This window comes from Varanus komodoensis, unplaced genomic scaffold, assembly GCF_004798865.1.
Source record: "Varanus komodoensis strain SLA01 unplaced genomic scaffold, ASM479886v1 scaffold22, whole genome shotgun sequence".
Taxonomy (NCBI): Eukaryota; Metazoa; Chordata; class Lepidosauria; order Squamata; family Varanidae; genus Varanus; species Varanus komodoensis.
In genome coordinates this window covers 9,932,182-9,948,349 of record NW_025335606.1, presented here as the reverse complement: position 1 = coordinate 9,948,349, position 16,168 = coordinate 9,932,182, and the positions used below count along the sequence as shown (strand labels likewise).

General features: G+C 46.1%; 1 protein-coding gene across 2 annotated transcripts in view; it reads left to right on the top strand.

Annotated features, from left to right (window-relative positions):
- MBD2 (methyl-CpG binding domain protein 2) overlaps nt 1-16,168 on the top strand; it is a 62,563-nt gene that overhangs the window by 39,109 nt on the left and 7,286 nt on the right. The window lies entirely within an intron of this gene.

Sequence of the window (16,168 nt, the reverse complement as noted above, 5' to 3'; positions counted from 1 at the left end):
AAGGGATTTCCTGCAAATGGCACCTTCAGAAGACGAATTTTCCGCGGGACCGCCACAAAGGAAGGATAGCTAAATCCCCTATCCTTACCTGTTGGGATTCCAGTAGTTTTCATGCCTTCTCCAAGCTGATGTAGCATATTTATGGGAGAGAGAGCAGAAAGAAAACTCTACACTTTTTTTTTTACTGCTGTACTCAAAAATTGTTGCTCTTAAATGCCTTTGCTCTTTAGAAATGTTACTGCAGTGCTTTGTTTTGAAATGTTTTAGAGGCTTCTTCTTGATTCCTCTTCTTGGAGGTAAGGTGGGTTGAATGTTCTTAAAGCAAAGATACATTTAACATTGTGTCTCGCTTGGCCCTGAGCATGAAGAGATAAAAGCCTTTCTTGGGCTATTTTACACTCTGTTCACCATAATGGTCTGTTTTCCACCATAACGTACAAGTAAATGGACAAAGGCAAACTTGCCTGTTTTCTAGCCTGCAAAGTTTGAGAAGCAGAACAGAGAAGGAGCTGACTTCCTGTCTAGTTTCTTTCTGTGTTCTTCTAGCTCTCAGACAGGGTTGTCAGATGTTTCTTGACTCCACTTTACCTGCTAATCTTAAGCTCAGACAAGGATGCCTACAGAAGGCCTGAGAGAGGAATGCCAGATATCGAAGGCTCTGCCCGTCCTGACTGTGGCATAAACTGATCCGAAGCAGGGGAGTGCTGATACTGGGCCATTCACCCTGTTTGAGCTTGATGGATTTCTTTCCCTCTTTTGAGCCGATGCTCAAACGCAACCCTAGCCAAGGTTTTTGCATGGTCCTCCTTCTCTAAAGATAGGCTGCAATTGATCCTTTTTTAAGCTGAAGGACATTTGCGCAAATTATTAATTGCACAACAATTTGCTGTACTTTTTTAAAAAAAATACACAAATTGCAGCCTTTCTTAGAGACAGAATTTGGTGAGCTGGCTCAGCTCTTACCGGAGTGAGTCAGCATCACCTCATGGCTGCACACCAGAATCGGAGCGGCAGGACGTATAATTGTCAGAACCTGTCAAATTTTCTTTCCTTGTCAGATTCCTCACTCTTGGCTCATCTTAAGTGGCTTCAAGTATGCCTTTGCCACTCTTGCAAGTATGTTGATGTATGACTCTGAGGGTAAAGTCTGGGTGCGCCTCGCTTCCTGAAACTGCACCCCTGTGTGCCTTTCAGAAGGATACACGGAAAGAAAGTCAGGCCCTTTGCTGAGGGGTGAACCAAGGCCTGTGCTCTTCTGCTTCAGACCGAGAGCCGGCGTACAGCGGCAGCTGGAGTGTCGGCCCAAGGGCCTGGCAGATCCAGGTTCTGGTCCCCACTCAGCCCATGGAACTGGTTGGGTGACTTTGGGCCAGTGACTCACTCTCAGCTTAGAAAAAGCCCTGCAGAAAGTGGCGAGGGAGACATTTTCTCGCTGTCTCATGGTGCTGGAACCCAAGGAGGTCCTCTCACAAAGCCGATGGGTAGAAGATTGGAGACAAATCAAAGGACTTCCTCGCACAGCACAGAGTTAAACTGTGGAATTCTCTTCCACAAGATGTAGAAGTGGCCACCAATTTGGATGGCTTGGAAAGGGAAGGGGCGAATGCATGGGTGAGAGGCTACCCACAGCTGTGGGCCTTGATGGCTCCTTCCTGTGTCTGGTACCAGAGGCAGGATGCCTGTGTACACCAGTTGCTGGGGAGCATGGGTGTTCAGGCATTCTCTGGGCAGCTGGTGGCCACTGTGAGAACAGAAGGCTTTGGTCTGATGCAGCTTTTCTTATGTTCTGAGGCTCTGGCTTCCTCTGTCCTCCCATCACTGGGACTTTATACCCCAATGCATCTTGCAGAAAAAGCTGCACTCCATTTCGAGCATGTGCATTAAGGGCCAGGCGCACCCTTTGCGCTCTTCTTTGGACCCAGATTTCCTCGCATGCATTTTGAGCTTCTGCTGCATCAGCAAGTAATGCACAGTTGCCAAAGCTTTCTGCATTCCTGCTGACGCGACGAAACAAAGCGGTGCCGCTTCATAAACAAGGGAGTAAATTGAATGGGGCCATGTTGGCATACGCTGCATGAAATACGAGAGGGGGCACGTTCCCCATGGAAGCTCACGTCCACTGAGTGCAGGCTCATTATGCTGCCTTCTGTCTCCCCCACTCCTTTAATGCGCTGTTAAATAGGCGCAGGATTTGTATGACTTTTTTGGGGCCTGGTTCATTCGGTATGCAAGTGCTGTGGGGTCAGCCTCCCAGCAGTCCAATCCAAAATTGCTGTGAGGAGGGCTCCCCTGGGTGGGCTGAATGACATGGTTCTTTCCCATCGCCTTGGAAGACGCCATGACCAACAGGTGTTCCAAATTGTTGCCAATCTGGGGCCCAGGTAAATGGTCCAGGGGAGATTAGACGCTGCAGTCTTCCTATAGCTAAGCACGCATGGACCCTTCTGGGGAGCCCTATTAGGATTTTTTTTGTTTTTGTTTAGTCGCAAAGTCATGCCCGACCCATCGTGACCCCGTGGACAACATTCCTCCAGGTCTTCCTGTCTTCCACCATCCCCCGGAGTCCCCTTAAGCTCACGCCGACTGCTTCAGGGACTCCATCCAGCCACCTCATCCTCTACTGTCCCCTTCTTCTTTTGCCCTCTATTGTTCCCAGCATTAGGCTCTTCTTCAGGGAGTCCTTCCTTCTCATTAGGTGGCCAAAGTATTTGAGTTTCATCTTCAGGATCCGGCCTTCTAAAGAGCAGTCAGGGTTGATCTCCGCTAGGACTGACCGGTTTGATCGCCATGTGAAAGTGTAACCCCAGCCAAATGCCTGGGTGTAGATGGATTCTTGTGCGGCACCAGGGCTTTCCACAGGCTCGCCCCAGCACTTGCCTTTATTTTGCAGCATGTCTGTTTTTTCTGACTTGGGCCGCGGCGCTTTGTGGGTCTGAAGACATGCTCAGACAGGAAGACTGGTGCCTATTTTACCCCATGTTGATATCCAGATTGCAAGAGACTAATGCAGGGAAAGCATTGGAGCGGACTGCTGAAAGAACCGTAGAGAATGATCCAATGCATCTTCACACAGAAGAAAGGCCTACTGTAGAAAGCATTTTAAAGTTTCTGCAACGAGTTGTCTTGGGGCCGAAAGGAGACATGTCCATTTGCAAATAAATAATAAACAAAAACAGGCTCTTCCGGTCTGTAGCCTTTGGTGGCATGCTCTAGATTTCCAGACTCTTCTTTCCAGAGGGTGAAGCAACGGCGGACGAAGGAGGCTTGCCCAACGGGTGAAGAAGTAAACTTGTAAAAGCAGTCTTTCCACTGAAGCTTGCTACTGTCATTTTCAGTGAAGCAACCTTTCTAGATTTCAGAAAGTCTGCCTTTTAAAGACACGCACACACACACACACGCATGCACAGAGAATTTGCGAGATCACAGAGGAAAAATAAGTCCATGGCTTGTTCTAGGATTACGGGGTGACTCATAAATCCCCTGAGCCAGCCACCCCCGATGGGTTTGGACATCACAATAACTTGCGGCCAGCAGGATAGTTACATGGCTTGTGACCAGCATGTGCGGGGAGGGATTTGCTGCAGCTCATTTTCCACAATTGTGCACTCCACCTTAAGGAGTTTCTGCTGGTGTCTTTACGTGCAGACTCCTTGATGCTTTCCATTTTTGTCATACAAAGTAAATCCCTTTCAAGCAGAAGAAATACATCCAATAGGTGGCATTACTCCTCTCATTGTTGTTTAGTTGCAAAGTCATGCTTGACCCATCGCGACCCCATGGACAACATTCCTCCAGGCCTTCCTGTCCTCCACCATCCCCCGGAGTCCACCCAAGCTCACACCAACTGCTTCAGTGACTCCATCCAGCCACCTCATCCTCTGCCTTCCCCTTCTTCTTTTGCCATCTATTGTTCCCAGCATCAGGCTCTTCTCCAGGGAGTCCTTCCTTCTCATTAGGTGGCCAAAGTATCTGAGCTTTATCTTCAGGATCTGGCCTTCTAAAGAGCAGCCGGGGTTGATCTCCTTTGACATTACCTTTGACATAAGATTGACATAAGGTTGACCTCCTTTGACATAAGATTGACATTACCCCTCTTACTACCACTGTTATTACATTTATATGCCATCATTCTTCCTCTTGCAAGGACCCAAGGTGAGTTGCGTGATGCTCCATTCCCTTTTATCCTCACAACAATCTTGTGAGGTAAGAAACAGAGTGAGTGACTGGCCCAAAGTCATCCAGCGAGCTTCATGGCTGTTTGGGGACAAGAACCCTAATAACCTAGGGTGCCACTCCAACACTCGCCCCAGGCCATGTTGCTTGTACACAACAGCAGCAGATCAGAAGCCAGGAAGAGGTTTGCTGGAGGATCTGGCACACAACAGTTCCGCATGAGGCTTTTAGCACCTTTTGGCAAGCTAAGGTGGAGGACAACCTTGGTTAACTAAACAGACTTTAAATGAATTAAGTAAACGTTCTTGCTGAATACAGAGCATCCTGCAACTGTTTGAACTCAAGAGAAGAATGGAACTGCTTGATGTCATAAATTTTCAAATCCATTTTTTCTTTTCCCCTTTGAAAGTGATTTTGGCCTAATAGTTTCTACCATCTTTTTAAAGTTCAGAACTAAGCATTTTTTTTTTTTAGTTTCATGATGTCTTGGATGATGTAATGGAAGCATAAAAAGTTAACACAGCATGGTTTTTCTCCTATTATTTCTGCCTCCAGCAGGAGTCAGCTAACTCATAAAAATAAATGTTTCAACTTTTTCCCCTCTATTTTTTTCTCTTGGAACAATAGTTATCCCTGCTGTCACCAGCAGAGGGCACTCTTAAATCACCATTCCCCACCCGTGCTTTGGAAAAGTAGTGTTTCTAAGGTTTGTTTGCTTTGGAAGTCATAATCACTTTCCTCTTGCTCCTTTGTCCTCCACCTCATGCTCCATTTTATTTTATTTTTAATTATGCTGCAGTATATTTGCATGGACCACAGGTTGAGTCAGTTGTCTATTGGGACTTGCCCCCCTCCTTCCAGCAGTGCTGCATCTACAAATTAGCATTGGAAATCAAGCGGAACATTTTAATAGGGAAGTCATTTGCTTCAGTCCTGGAGTTCTTATTCAATTTGCAAGGATGCATTTTCACTTAAAAGTAGTTTGCCAGGTGTCAGGTGGCTGCCATCTTGGTTCCGCAGCGTGGAGAACTTGTTTCTGGTAAAGCTTGATTGGCAGAGGGGAAAACGTTTATTCGGACATTCTCTAACTGGGTACAGCAAATGTGAAAGGGCAAGGAGTGTCACAGCTCCCCTCCGTTGCTGTGTCTGTCGCCTTCTGTTCAAGGAGAGTGACTGCCTGGGGATGAAAGCTTCCTCTCCATATGGGGCCAGAGCTGGAATATCCTCGGCTCATGTGGAGAACATGCATGGATAGGGGAAGGTGGCCAGTTGCCATCCATAAAGTGGGCAATAAATGTGATGTCGGAATGGCAGAGCTAAGTGTGCTTCCTTCTCCCTTGCTGGGAATCGCAAACCTGTGAAAAGGCCTGAAATGGGTTTTTGTTATATGCTGTCTCAGCCACAATTGTGAGCAAAGTGCTGTTTCCAAAAAGGATCTGTGTTTCATAGAATCATAGAACAGTAGAGTTGGAAGGGGCCATGAAGGCCATCGAGTCCAACCCCTGCTGCTCTTGCAGAACACCACGTTACACCATCCCACTCAGAGGGCTGCCCAGTTTCTTCCTGAATGTCTCCAGTGTGGGAGAGCCCACCACCTCTCCAGGCAGCTGGTTCCACTGTTGTATTGCTCTGATCGTGAGGAAGCTTTTCTTGATGTCCAGCCTGAATCTGGGTTGTTGCAACTTGATCTGATTACTTCGTGCCCTACACTCTGGCATCAGCAAGAAGAGATCTTGACCTTCCTCTTTGTGACAGTCTTTGAGGTACTTAAAGAGAAGTATCATGTCCCCTCTCAGCCTTCTCTTCTCAAGGGTGAACATGCCCAGTTCTCCCAGTCTCTCCTCACAGGGCAGTGTTTCCAAACCCTGGATCACTTTTGTTGCCCTCCACTGGACCCTTTCTAGTTATTCTGCATCATTCTTTAAATTTGCTGCCCAGAACCGGATGCAGTATTCCAGGTGAGGTCTGACTAGTAAGGAGTATAGGGGAACTACTACTTCTCGTGATTTGGAAGTAATGCTTCTATTAATGCATCCCAAAATAGCAGTTGTCCTTTTTGAGGCTGCATCACATTGTTGGCTCATGTTTACCCTGTTGTCCACAGTTACTCCAAGGTCTTTTTCTTTTCAGTTCTGTCGAGTCACGTATTTCCCATCTTGTATCAATGCACTTGGTTTCTTTTTCCTAGCTGGAGGGCCCGGTATTTGTTCCTACTGAATCTCTTTTTGTTGCTTTCACTCCACCAATACAAGGGTGGAGTTTGGGAAGGTGACACTTTGGGATACCTGGAGGGCTGCCTGCTCCTGTGCACTCTCTAAGTTCAGGGGATTCGGTCTCTTCTTTGTGCTGCACCAAAGGCAAGTCACCAAGTGACAGGGCCTTCTCAGTGCTTGCACCAATCTGGTGGAATGCCTTGCCTCACAAGGCCAGCCTTCTTTGATGGCCTTCTGTCGATTAGTGGGGACATTAAAAAAAATTCAGATAGGCTTTTGCTTTGCCCAGGCAGTGGATGCATTTTAACACTTTTATCCTTTTTTCTTCCTTAGCGATGCCATTGTTTTAGAAGCTGCCCTGATTAATTATCATGCATTGCAAGAGCAGGGAGAAATGCCTAGTATGAAACAGTAAAACTATCTAATCGTATCTAGTAATAATAAATATCCTGTTAGGGGAATCTGGTTATGGAACTGTCCAATGGATAGATTCTGGAACAAAATGACAGAGTCGCTCATGTCCCCCTCGATGGGGTTGTGAGGGCAGCACCCACAGCTCTTCATGTGGCCTGAGGAGGGAGAAGCCTCAGCCCGAGGAGGCTTTGCAGGTGGGCCTTTGCTGCGATCACACTTGGAGGCCTGGTTTAGGAAGGGCGCTTGCTGGCTTCTGTGGCGTGCCGCAGTCCACCTGCCCCGTTGGCCTTACGGGCTTGGGCATTATCCTGGAGTCTGTTGTGAAAGCTCGCTGCTAGAAATTGACCCCCTGAACACTGGAGAGGCTCTGCTAACAGATCTTCTGCTTCCCAGCAGGGGTTCCCCAGGCTTGCAGGGCCCGCTGTCTTGGGGGTGTTCTGGTGCAGAGGGCAGCCAGTAGCTTGCAGGCCTCTTGGGGTACATCGATGGCTGTGGGGGCTGTGGGGAACCCCGACTTTACAAGCAGGACGGTTTACGGGCTGCCACTGGGGCTCAGCATTGCTGGGCACCTGCTTTGGCCCCCAGCTCAGCTGGAGCCATGGAGCCCGGTGCCCCTGGCCCTGCCCTCCCTCCGTGTGGTCGCTGTCTGGTCTCCAGGCCCCTCTCATCACCTGCACCGAGTCAGGAGCAAAGAGCCCCTGCCGCCTCCTGCCTGGCCTTCTTTCTGGGCTGAAATGGACATGGCCCAACTCAGGATGGCCAAGCCCCCAAACCTGAACCCATCCCTGAGTTTATTTTCAGGCAAATTGCTTTTATCTGAAGGCTTCTTGGAGGCAATTGGCTCTCGGGCTTCCTGGGTTCTTGCTTGAAGGGAGCAAGACTGGTGGAAGGGCCTGGAGAAGGAGGAGACGCAGAGGTCCATGAATGGACTTCAGTCCAGGGTGCTGAAGCACAGGAGAAGGTTCTGGATAGGACGGTTGAATGAGGGGTGGGAGGAACAGGAAACCGGATGCCCTCCAGCTGTTTTGGAGGACAACTCCCATAAATTCCACCTAGCAACTCCCAGAATGATGCGAGGTGCAGTCCAAAACATCTGGAGGGCACCACCTCCAAATGAACGAGAGAAAAAGGAGATGGATGGAGAAAAGGGTTTGAGAAGCAAAGAAAAACTGGAGATGGAATGGGCTGGGCAGAGAAATTGTGCAGGCCAGGAGGTGTGGAGTTAAGTGATGCTGGCCTGAAATGCAGCTGGGATCGTGGAAAGCTGCCAGAGCTGCAGTGGGCTCGTAGTGCAGGCGTGGGGGACCTTTTCCACCCCGAGATCCAGTTTCCCCTTCCGAGCAGCAATCTGGGGCTGCATCCCCTTGGTGGGCAGAGCTGGAAGCAACATGCCAGCACACTGATGCCGAAAGCTCACAGGGGTATTTTAACCCTCTAGAACAGGGGACTCAACTGCAGAAAAGTTGGGAAACCGTGAAAACGTTGGCCATCAGGGAAAGGGGTGGAGCGTCACGCTAAGACTGTGTGGCTATCTGGGGATCCCACAAGGCCAGAAAGGGACCCCGGAAGGGCCAACTTTGGCCCCTGACCCTGAGGTTCTGCACCCCTGCTTTGGCATCTGTAGGAGGCAGTGGGCTGTGGCTCTTTGCTGGAACACGTGTTTTGCGTACAAGAACTCTCAGGTTCTGTCCTGATCCACAGTTTAGGTTCAGGTGGGAGATGATGGGGAAGTTCTTTCTTCCCAAGACCCGAAAAAGTCTCAGGCAGAGAAGGGAATCCTGGGTTAGTCAGACCTAAGATCTGACCTGGGATAAGGCAGCTTCTGAGGTTTATCCTCACAACAACCTCTTACTCTGGAAGGGGTGCTTATTTCTGACTTCGACTTGGGGCAGCGCATACTTTCTGCATGTATGGGTTGCTCTTGAGATTGGGGTTTCCTTGCTCTCTGAACCGAGCCAAGTTAACCAACCACAGTTATACCATAGTTAGCTACCATAGTTAATTACGAACAACCCATGAAGAGAACACACAGTTTGTTTTGGGTTGTTTGGGTGAACAAGCCATGGTTATTTGTTGTGGCTGGGTTCGGACAGCATGCTAGCTTTTCTGCAGCAACCTACATTCAAACCTCAGGTGTGGGTTACTATGTTGATTGGACCCCACCAAGAAAAGAAAGTGAAAAAGAGAAAGATACACACCCATTTAAGCTTATTCAGTAAATGCCAGTGGATGATTTGAAAGTGTAAGTGTTCTCGTTCTCTCTTTCTCTCTCTCTCTCGCTCTCATGGCTTTTGAAACATCTGGCTTTGTAGTCTGTCAGCTCGTCCATATTCATGGAGTGTCTTTTTGGCGTTCCCTGACCTGTGCTTTGTAGAATGACCCACATGTTGCTTGCATATTGCTTAAGAGCAGATCTCATTCATCAGCCTAGACATGGCTGCCCCACAACACTACTAAAATCTAACCCAGTGCAATGTGCTGAATGGAAAGATAAAAGGGAAAGATCTGTAACGAGCAACAGAAAGCATCTTTATTATTTAGTGAGATGGTTCCCCCTCCCTTGCACAGCTGCGGCTTTGGTGTAGCTTGAGCCAAGGATTTTGATCAAGCGTGGTGATTTCCTGCGTCGTAGGCATCATTGCTTTGTTATTTGAAGACAAATTACTACTGACAGTATAGAAAAGTTTTAGGTAAAATAAATAAATAAATGCTACTTATCCCTTCCCCCCTACATACAAAACCACAAATGTGACGTTGAGCAGGGCTGTGGAGTCAGTCAATAAAACCCTTGTCTCCTCAGTTTATGGTACCCTTGACTCCAACTTCTTTATTTATATTGCAATATAGGAATATACTATTTCTTTCCTCATTCATTCTTAAACTTATATTCTGCTATATTCCAAAGGCTCTAAGTGGATTACAGTGGGATAAAAACACACTATAACAATAAAAAACAATCAATTTAAACACGGAACAATAAACTAGAAAGAAAAACCAGGAAATCCAAACAGTATATAGCTGAGGGATAACAATTTAAAACAGTGTAGTTTAAAACAATTTTTAATGTAATTATTTTTTATTTTCTGTGTTGATTGAAAGCTCTCAACTTCATCAGATGTAAAGAATTGTGCTGGCTGCGTTTGGCCTCCAGTGGATTTCTTGAATTAGGCGGAATGTCTCGATTGCTCCCTTTCTCATTCACAGCTTCTAACTCTAGGATGGAAACGCTGCAACTGTCTTTTTAAATCTGATGCTCTTGTAGGTGAATTTTTATCAGAACCACAGAAATGACTCGCAACACGTGCTTGTCTCAATCATTGTCTTCTGTAATACACCAACACACATGATATTTCCCATCTGTTGTTATTGTAAAGTGTTCAAAAACAGCCAACCTTGTTGATGGGTTTTTTCTTGCCATTGTAAATTTTTATGGGGTGCCACTTTCACTAAGATAAGAAATTAAACTATATCCTGAAAATATACCCTGGAAAAATAGGTTACTCAAATGATTATCTGTAAAACAGGAAATTTTAACATATTATGTATATTTCAATTTAAATGTATTAGGAGTCAAAGTTGGTACATTTTTACTGTCTCCAGCTCTGACTCCAGGAACCCAAGAATTGCTTCTGGTTCTGACTCTGTGAATCCGACTCCATAACCCCATATTTGAGAGGGAGAATCAACGTATGGAATCACTGTTGTTGTGATGGGCTGTCAAGTCATCTCAGACTTGTGGTGACCCCATGAACAAAAGCCCTCCAAAATGACCTGTCCATGACAACCCCATTAAGCTCTTCCAAGTTTGAGGTTGTGGCTTCCTTTATGGAGCCCGTCCCTCTCACGTTCGGTATCCCCTTCCCTCTTCCGCCTTTACGGAGCCCATCCATTTCACGTTCGGTATCCCCTTCCCTCTTCTACCTTTATGGAGCCCGTCCATCTCACGTTCGGTGTCCCCTTCGCTCTTCTGCCTTTACGGAGCCCGTCCATTTCACGTTCGGTTTTCCCTTCCCTCTTCCGCCTTTATGGAGCCCGTCTTTCTCACGTTCGGTATCCCCTTCCCTCTTCCGCCTTTGACATTCCCTAACATGGTTGTCTTCTCCAGGGAGTCTTGCCTTTTCATGATGTGTCTGAAGTATGACAACCTCAGCACTGTCATTTTTGCTTCTGGAGAAAGCTCTGGCTTGATTTGATCTAGGACCCACCTGTTTGTCTTTCTGTTGGTCCTGGGTTCACAAAGCTATCTGCCAGCACAATGTTTTGAACACATCCGTTTTCCTCCTCTCAGCTTTCTTCACTGTCCATTTCACACCCATAGATTGTGACTGGAGATGCAACAGTTTGGATGATCTTGACCTTGTTCTCCAGTAAAACATACTTGCACTAGGCCTACCCATCTGCCCACGTTGGATAATACTACACAGTCATGACTATCTATTTTTTCTGATTATCATAAATATCAGAGCAGTTATTGATTTTGTTCTAACAGTATTGATGCTTTTTGAAAGACTTGTCCAGTATTTGGTCAGCAGGCTAAAACTGAACTGGTCAGATGCCCCATTGTCCAAAGGAACAAGAATAGAAATAAGCTTTTACTTCTTTTGTTTTCTGTTTCATTCCATCCTTAAATACTAACATGAATTGACATCTTGACTCTTTCTACTGCTTTTAACTGGGGTTGTTGGAGAAACCCACACGCCATTCAAATAAGTTGGTATTTCTCTGAATCTGAACTGCATATTCTGCAGTGGACAGATTTTTCCCGGTGGACAAATTTTTCCCAGTTGGCTTCCATGGATATGCAGACATTACCCCCCTTACTTTTGGGGGGTGATTTACATTAAACATATTAGCACTAAAGTGCAGCTGTGCGAATGTAGATTAACATGAATGCACACTTGTCCAAGTGGAACAAAATCTCACACATCCCTGAAAAAAGAAAAAAAAGTTTGGGCAGGGAGCAGAGAAAGGAATGGAAGATGCTGACAATCTGTGAAATGCAGGCAGAATGGATTTCACAAAATCCTTGCATCCTTCTATTTAATCACCCATTTTTCTGAAACCAGGGTTATTTTTCTTATCAGAGGGCATTGGGAATAGGATCGTGGAGGGGAATAAGGCCAGGCTATAGGCTGGGTTTAAAAACTTGCTTGTTTAATGTTTTGGGGCCTCTGTCTTTACAAAGTTAAAATGGAATTACCCATGCTAGAATGTTACACTTCCATTTTCTTTAGGCAGCCAACTAGAACAGTAAGTTTCAGGTTTACATTTTGCTTTCTGTTCTTCAAATGTGGTCACTCGAGTTGAGAAATGATGCAGAAGAACATTTAAAGCTGAGAGCTCTCTGCGTCTTCTACATTCATCACACTCCTTCTTGAAACCCAATTCCCATTGTTGTGAACTGCTCAGAGAACTTCACATATCGAGCACTGCAGACCTGCAGTAATGAGTTAAGTTAATAAATAGCAACAGAAAAGTCTGTGAGTCTATGCTTGGCTTATTGGTCTAGCTGGAATAAAGGCATAAAGGCAATGTTCCACAACAATGGTGTAAGATTGTTCAGAAAATCCCTCCTCCTCTCTCTCCAGTGACTCTTTTCTTCCTGAATTATTCCTGAAATACTTCTACCTTTGAATCATTGAATCATAGAATCATAGAGATGGAGAAGGCCAAGAAGATTATTCGGTCCAATGCCCTGCTTCTGACCTCAAACGATGTAACTAAAGGCAGGTTCACCCATGGTTTTCCTCTCTGTATAAATGTCCCAAGCATTTCTGAGTACATTTGTTAGCTACCCAACTTTCTGAAGTCAGATAGATGACCAGCAGGAGTTGGGCTTACTCAGTTGTGGCAACCCAGATTCAGGCTGGACATCAGGAGAAGCTTCCTCACTGTCAGAGCAATGCAACAGTGGAACCAGCTGCCTAGGGAGGGGGTGGGCTCTCCCACACTGGGGGCATTCAAGGCAAAACTGGACAGCCTCTGAGTGGGATGGTGTGACTTGGTGTCCTGCAACAGCAGGGGGCTGGACTTGATGGCCTTCATGGCTCCTTCCAACACTACTATCTGATGATTCAGTGATATCTGGGCTACTTGCTATGAACCTTTTTCTCTAAGAAAATTTAATGGAATTTAAAGGAAGCCAGAGCCTTGTGTGTACAAGTGCTGAGCAGGGCTGTGAAGGACAGGCCGTTTTGCACACATTGATTCTTAGGGTTGCCACAAGTCAGAGGTGACTTGATGACATGTAACAACAACTTGACCCATATCAAGTTTTCAAAAGATAGCCGAGATTAGTTTCTTAAGCAAGCCTTTTACTGGGGGTGTTGGGTAACAGAATGTAGCTTGCTGTATGCATACTGCCATTTCACTGTACCTATTGACATTCATGTTAATACAATCGTCTCTTTACTCACTTCCAGAGATTTGGCTCTATTTTGAGGTATAAATGCTCCAAATCCAGTAAATATTCAGTTGGCACAACTTCCATCTTTTTTTAAGTCCCACTGATTTTCAGCATGTGCTCAAATATTTGTATGAAAGCAATAGGACGTAAAAGTATTTCGCTTAAGCTGTCATTGTGCCCCATTTCTAATGTGGATGTAACCAACTGGAGGTGGTCAGTTATCATGAAGGAGGGTAAGCATAACATCTTATGCAAGTTTAGATAGAATCCAACGTGAATTTAGAAAGTGAAATAAATGCTGACTGAGGCATTCTGGGAGTTGTAGGCCTTTTTTCCCTGCCTAAATTTGCATAGGGTTATGCCTTAAGATAAGGAGTAGTAGAAACAGGAAAATGGAATAATGTGAACCTTCCTATGATTAGGGATGGGTTTGCTGGGGTTGGAATATAGAGTGGGTGTTCAGGTACATTGCAGAGTAAAAACTAAAGCTGTATGCTGATGGCTCTTGTAATCTTCCAGCTCATGTGTGGGTGGAAAATAGGAGGGCACCTTTTCATCATATTTCTTCAAGGTGAGAAGAAACTCTCCCAACAGTTTCTTAGAGGGTGTTGTTGTTAGTCGCGAAGTCGTGTCCGACTCATCATGACCCCATGGACAATACTCCTCCAGGCCTTCCTGTCCTCCACCATCCCCCGGAGGCCACTTAAGCTCACACTAGCTGCTTCAGTGACTCCATCCAGCCACCTCATCCTCTGCCGTCCCCTTCTTCTTTTGCTGTTAATTGTTCCCAGCATTAGGCTCTTCTCCAGTGAGTCCCTCCTTCTCATTAGGTGGCCAAAGTATTTGAATTTCATCTTCAGGATCTGGCCTTCTAAAGAGCAGTCAGGGTTGATCTCCTCTAGGACTGACCGGTTTGATCGCCTTGCGGTCCAAGGGACTCGCAGGAGTCTCCGCCAGCACCACAATTCAAAGGCCTCAATCCTTTTGCGCTCAGCCTTCCTTATGGTCCAGCTTTCACAGCCATACATTGCAACTGGGAAAACCATAGCCTTGACTATACGCACTTTTGTTGGCAGGGTGATGTCTCTGCTTTTTAGTATGCTGTCTAGCTTTGCCATCGCTTTCCTCCCCAGGAGCAAGCGTCTTTTAATTTTTTGGCTTGCAGTCCCCATCTGTGGTGATCTTGGAGCCCAGGAAAATAAAATCTGTCACTACCTCCATTTCTTCCCCATCTATTTGCCAGGAAGTGAGAGGACCAGATGCCATGATCTTAGTTTTCTTAATGTTGAGTTTCAAGCCAGCTTTTGCTCTCTCCTCTTCACCCGCATCAAGAGGCTCTTTAGTTCCTCTTCACTTTCTGCCATGAGAGAGGTATCATCTGCATTTCTGAGGTTGTTGATATTTCTCCCAGCAATCTTAATGCCAACTGGAGAGTCATCTAGCCCCGCCTTTCTCATGATGTGCTCTGCATAAAAGCTAAATAGGCAGGGCGACAGTATACAGCCTTGCTGAACTCCTGGAGGGCTCCCCATTAGCTCAGCACAGCTCTTCCTTCTTTTTAGGTTTGTGTTCCTCTCCCGCATGTGCTGGCAGGGTTGCCACCATTTTGGATGCTCCACCATGTCCCGGGTCTAGCATTTCAGCACATTGATGGGGAGGGGGAATGGTACACCCTCCACCCACAAAGTTCAGAGAGTTCCGCACAGTGACTTTTTCAGCCTGCGTGAGAAATTCCAGGGATATTTTTCCTTGGCTCCATTCAACTAAAAACAGGCTTACAAATCCTCCTGTATATCGTGTAGGGTCCAGTTGTTACCCACTTCAAGGACTTCTTACTTGATTTAATGTACAAGTTTTAATTAATTTTAATCAAGCTACCTATCCCACAGGCAAGTCCATGCAGAAATGTAATAGCCCCAAATACAGAGAAAGTTGGTCTTCCTTATGACCTGTGGCAACCAGTACAGTATATTCATTGCAACCAATTTATGCCCATTAATTTTCTGTGGAATGTTTGTGCAACTAACTTTCTTGGGTCTTTTGCCAGAAATTGGGCTGGGAGGAAACACACACATTCTTGTTGAGTGATAGATGCGTACGGCACCATCCCAGGGCCAAGCTATGCATTTCACAGAATTAACAGCATGTCACAACATCTTCATGCTTCCTTAATTGCTGGTGGAGGAGACTCTTACTGGGAAAACAGCACGTCCAAGCTTACCTTTTCTTTTCTCAGCTGCAGGCAAACTGAGATTCTCCCCTTGTGTACTTAGGAAGTGTTTGCGGGTATAAGATCTGGTTGTACAACGCAAATGTATTTTTTAGCCCTGGCCACCCATGGTGAGGAGGGGAGATTTTCATTCTGGTCAGTGTTAGGCTTTGAAGAAACAAGTTTCCATCCGAATGCACTGCATTCCCAGCAAAACTTCTCTCTCCCTTTTCCTTGCCTGTGCATGCGCACGCACACACAGACACAGACACATCATTAAAGAAGAAAAAAGATGTTCTGTACAGTGTTTATCCAGCCCTTTTAAAGAGTCGTTTCTCCTCTGAGAGCTGGGCCGAAGACTTGGGTTTTGGCACCGCTCATCTGCCGTTTCAGAAGTACTGATCTTAATTAACCTTTCCTTTGAAAATGTGTGACCAGCTGAGTAGAGCTGTTTCCTTTTAGGTCAGTCAACATGATTTTAATTGATTAAGGTGCAATCCTATGCCTGTTTAGGTGGGAAAGGGGCCTGCAGCTCCGATCTGTCCCAGCCATCAGCACTGCAACCTTAATTGATTAATTTGGCTTTCCCCTCTCCAGGCTACTGTGTTGGCCTGCAATTCCCAGTGTTTTCCCACTATTATATTAAATGTTACTCTTTAATGCCACCATTCACTATGTGCCTGACGTTTGCCATAACATTAGGAGGTGAGTAGATACCCAGGTAGTCTGCTGAAAGGAACGTGGCACCTGGAG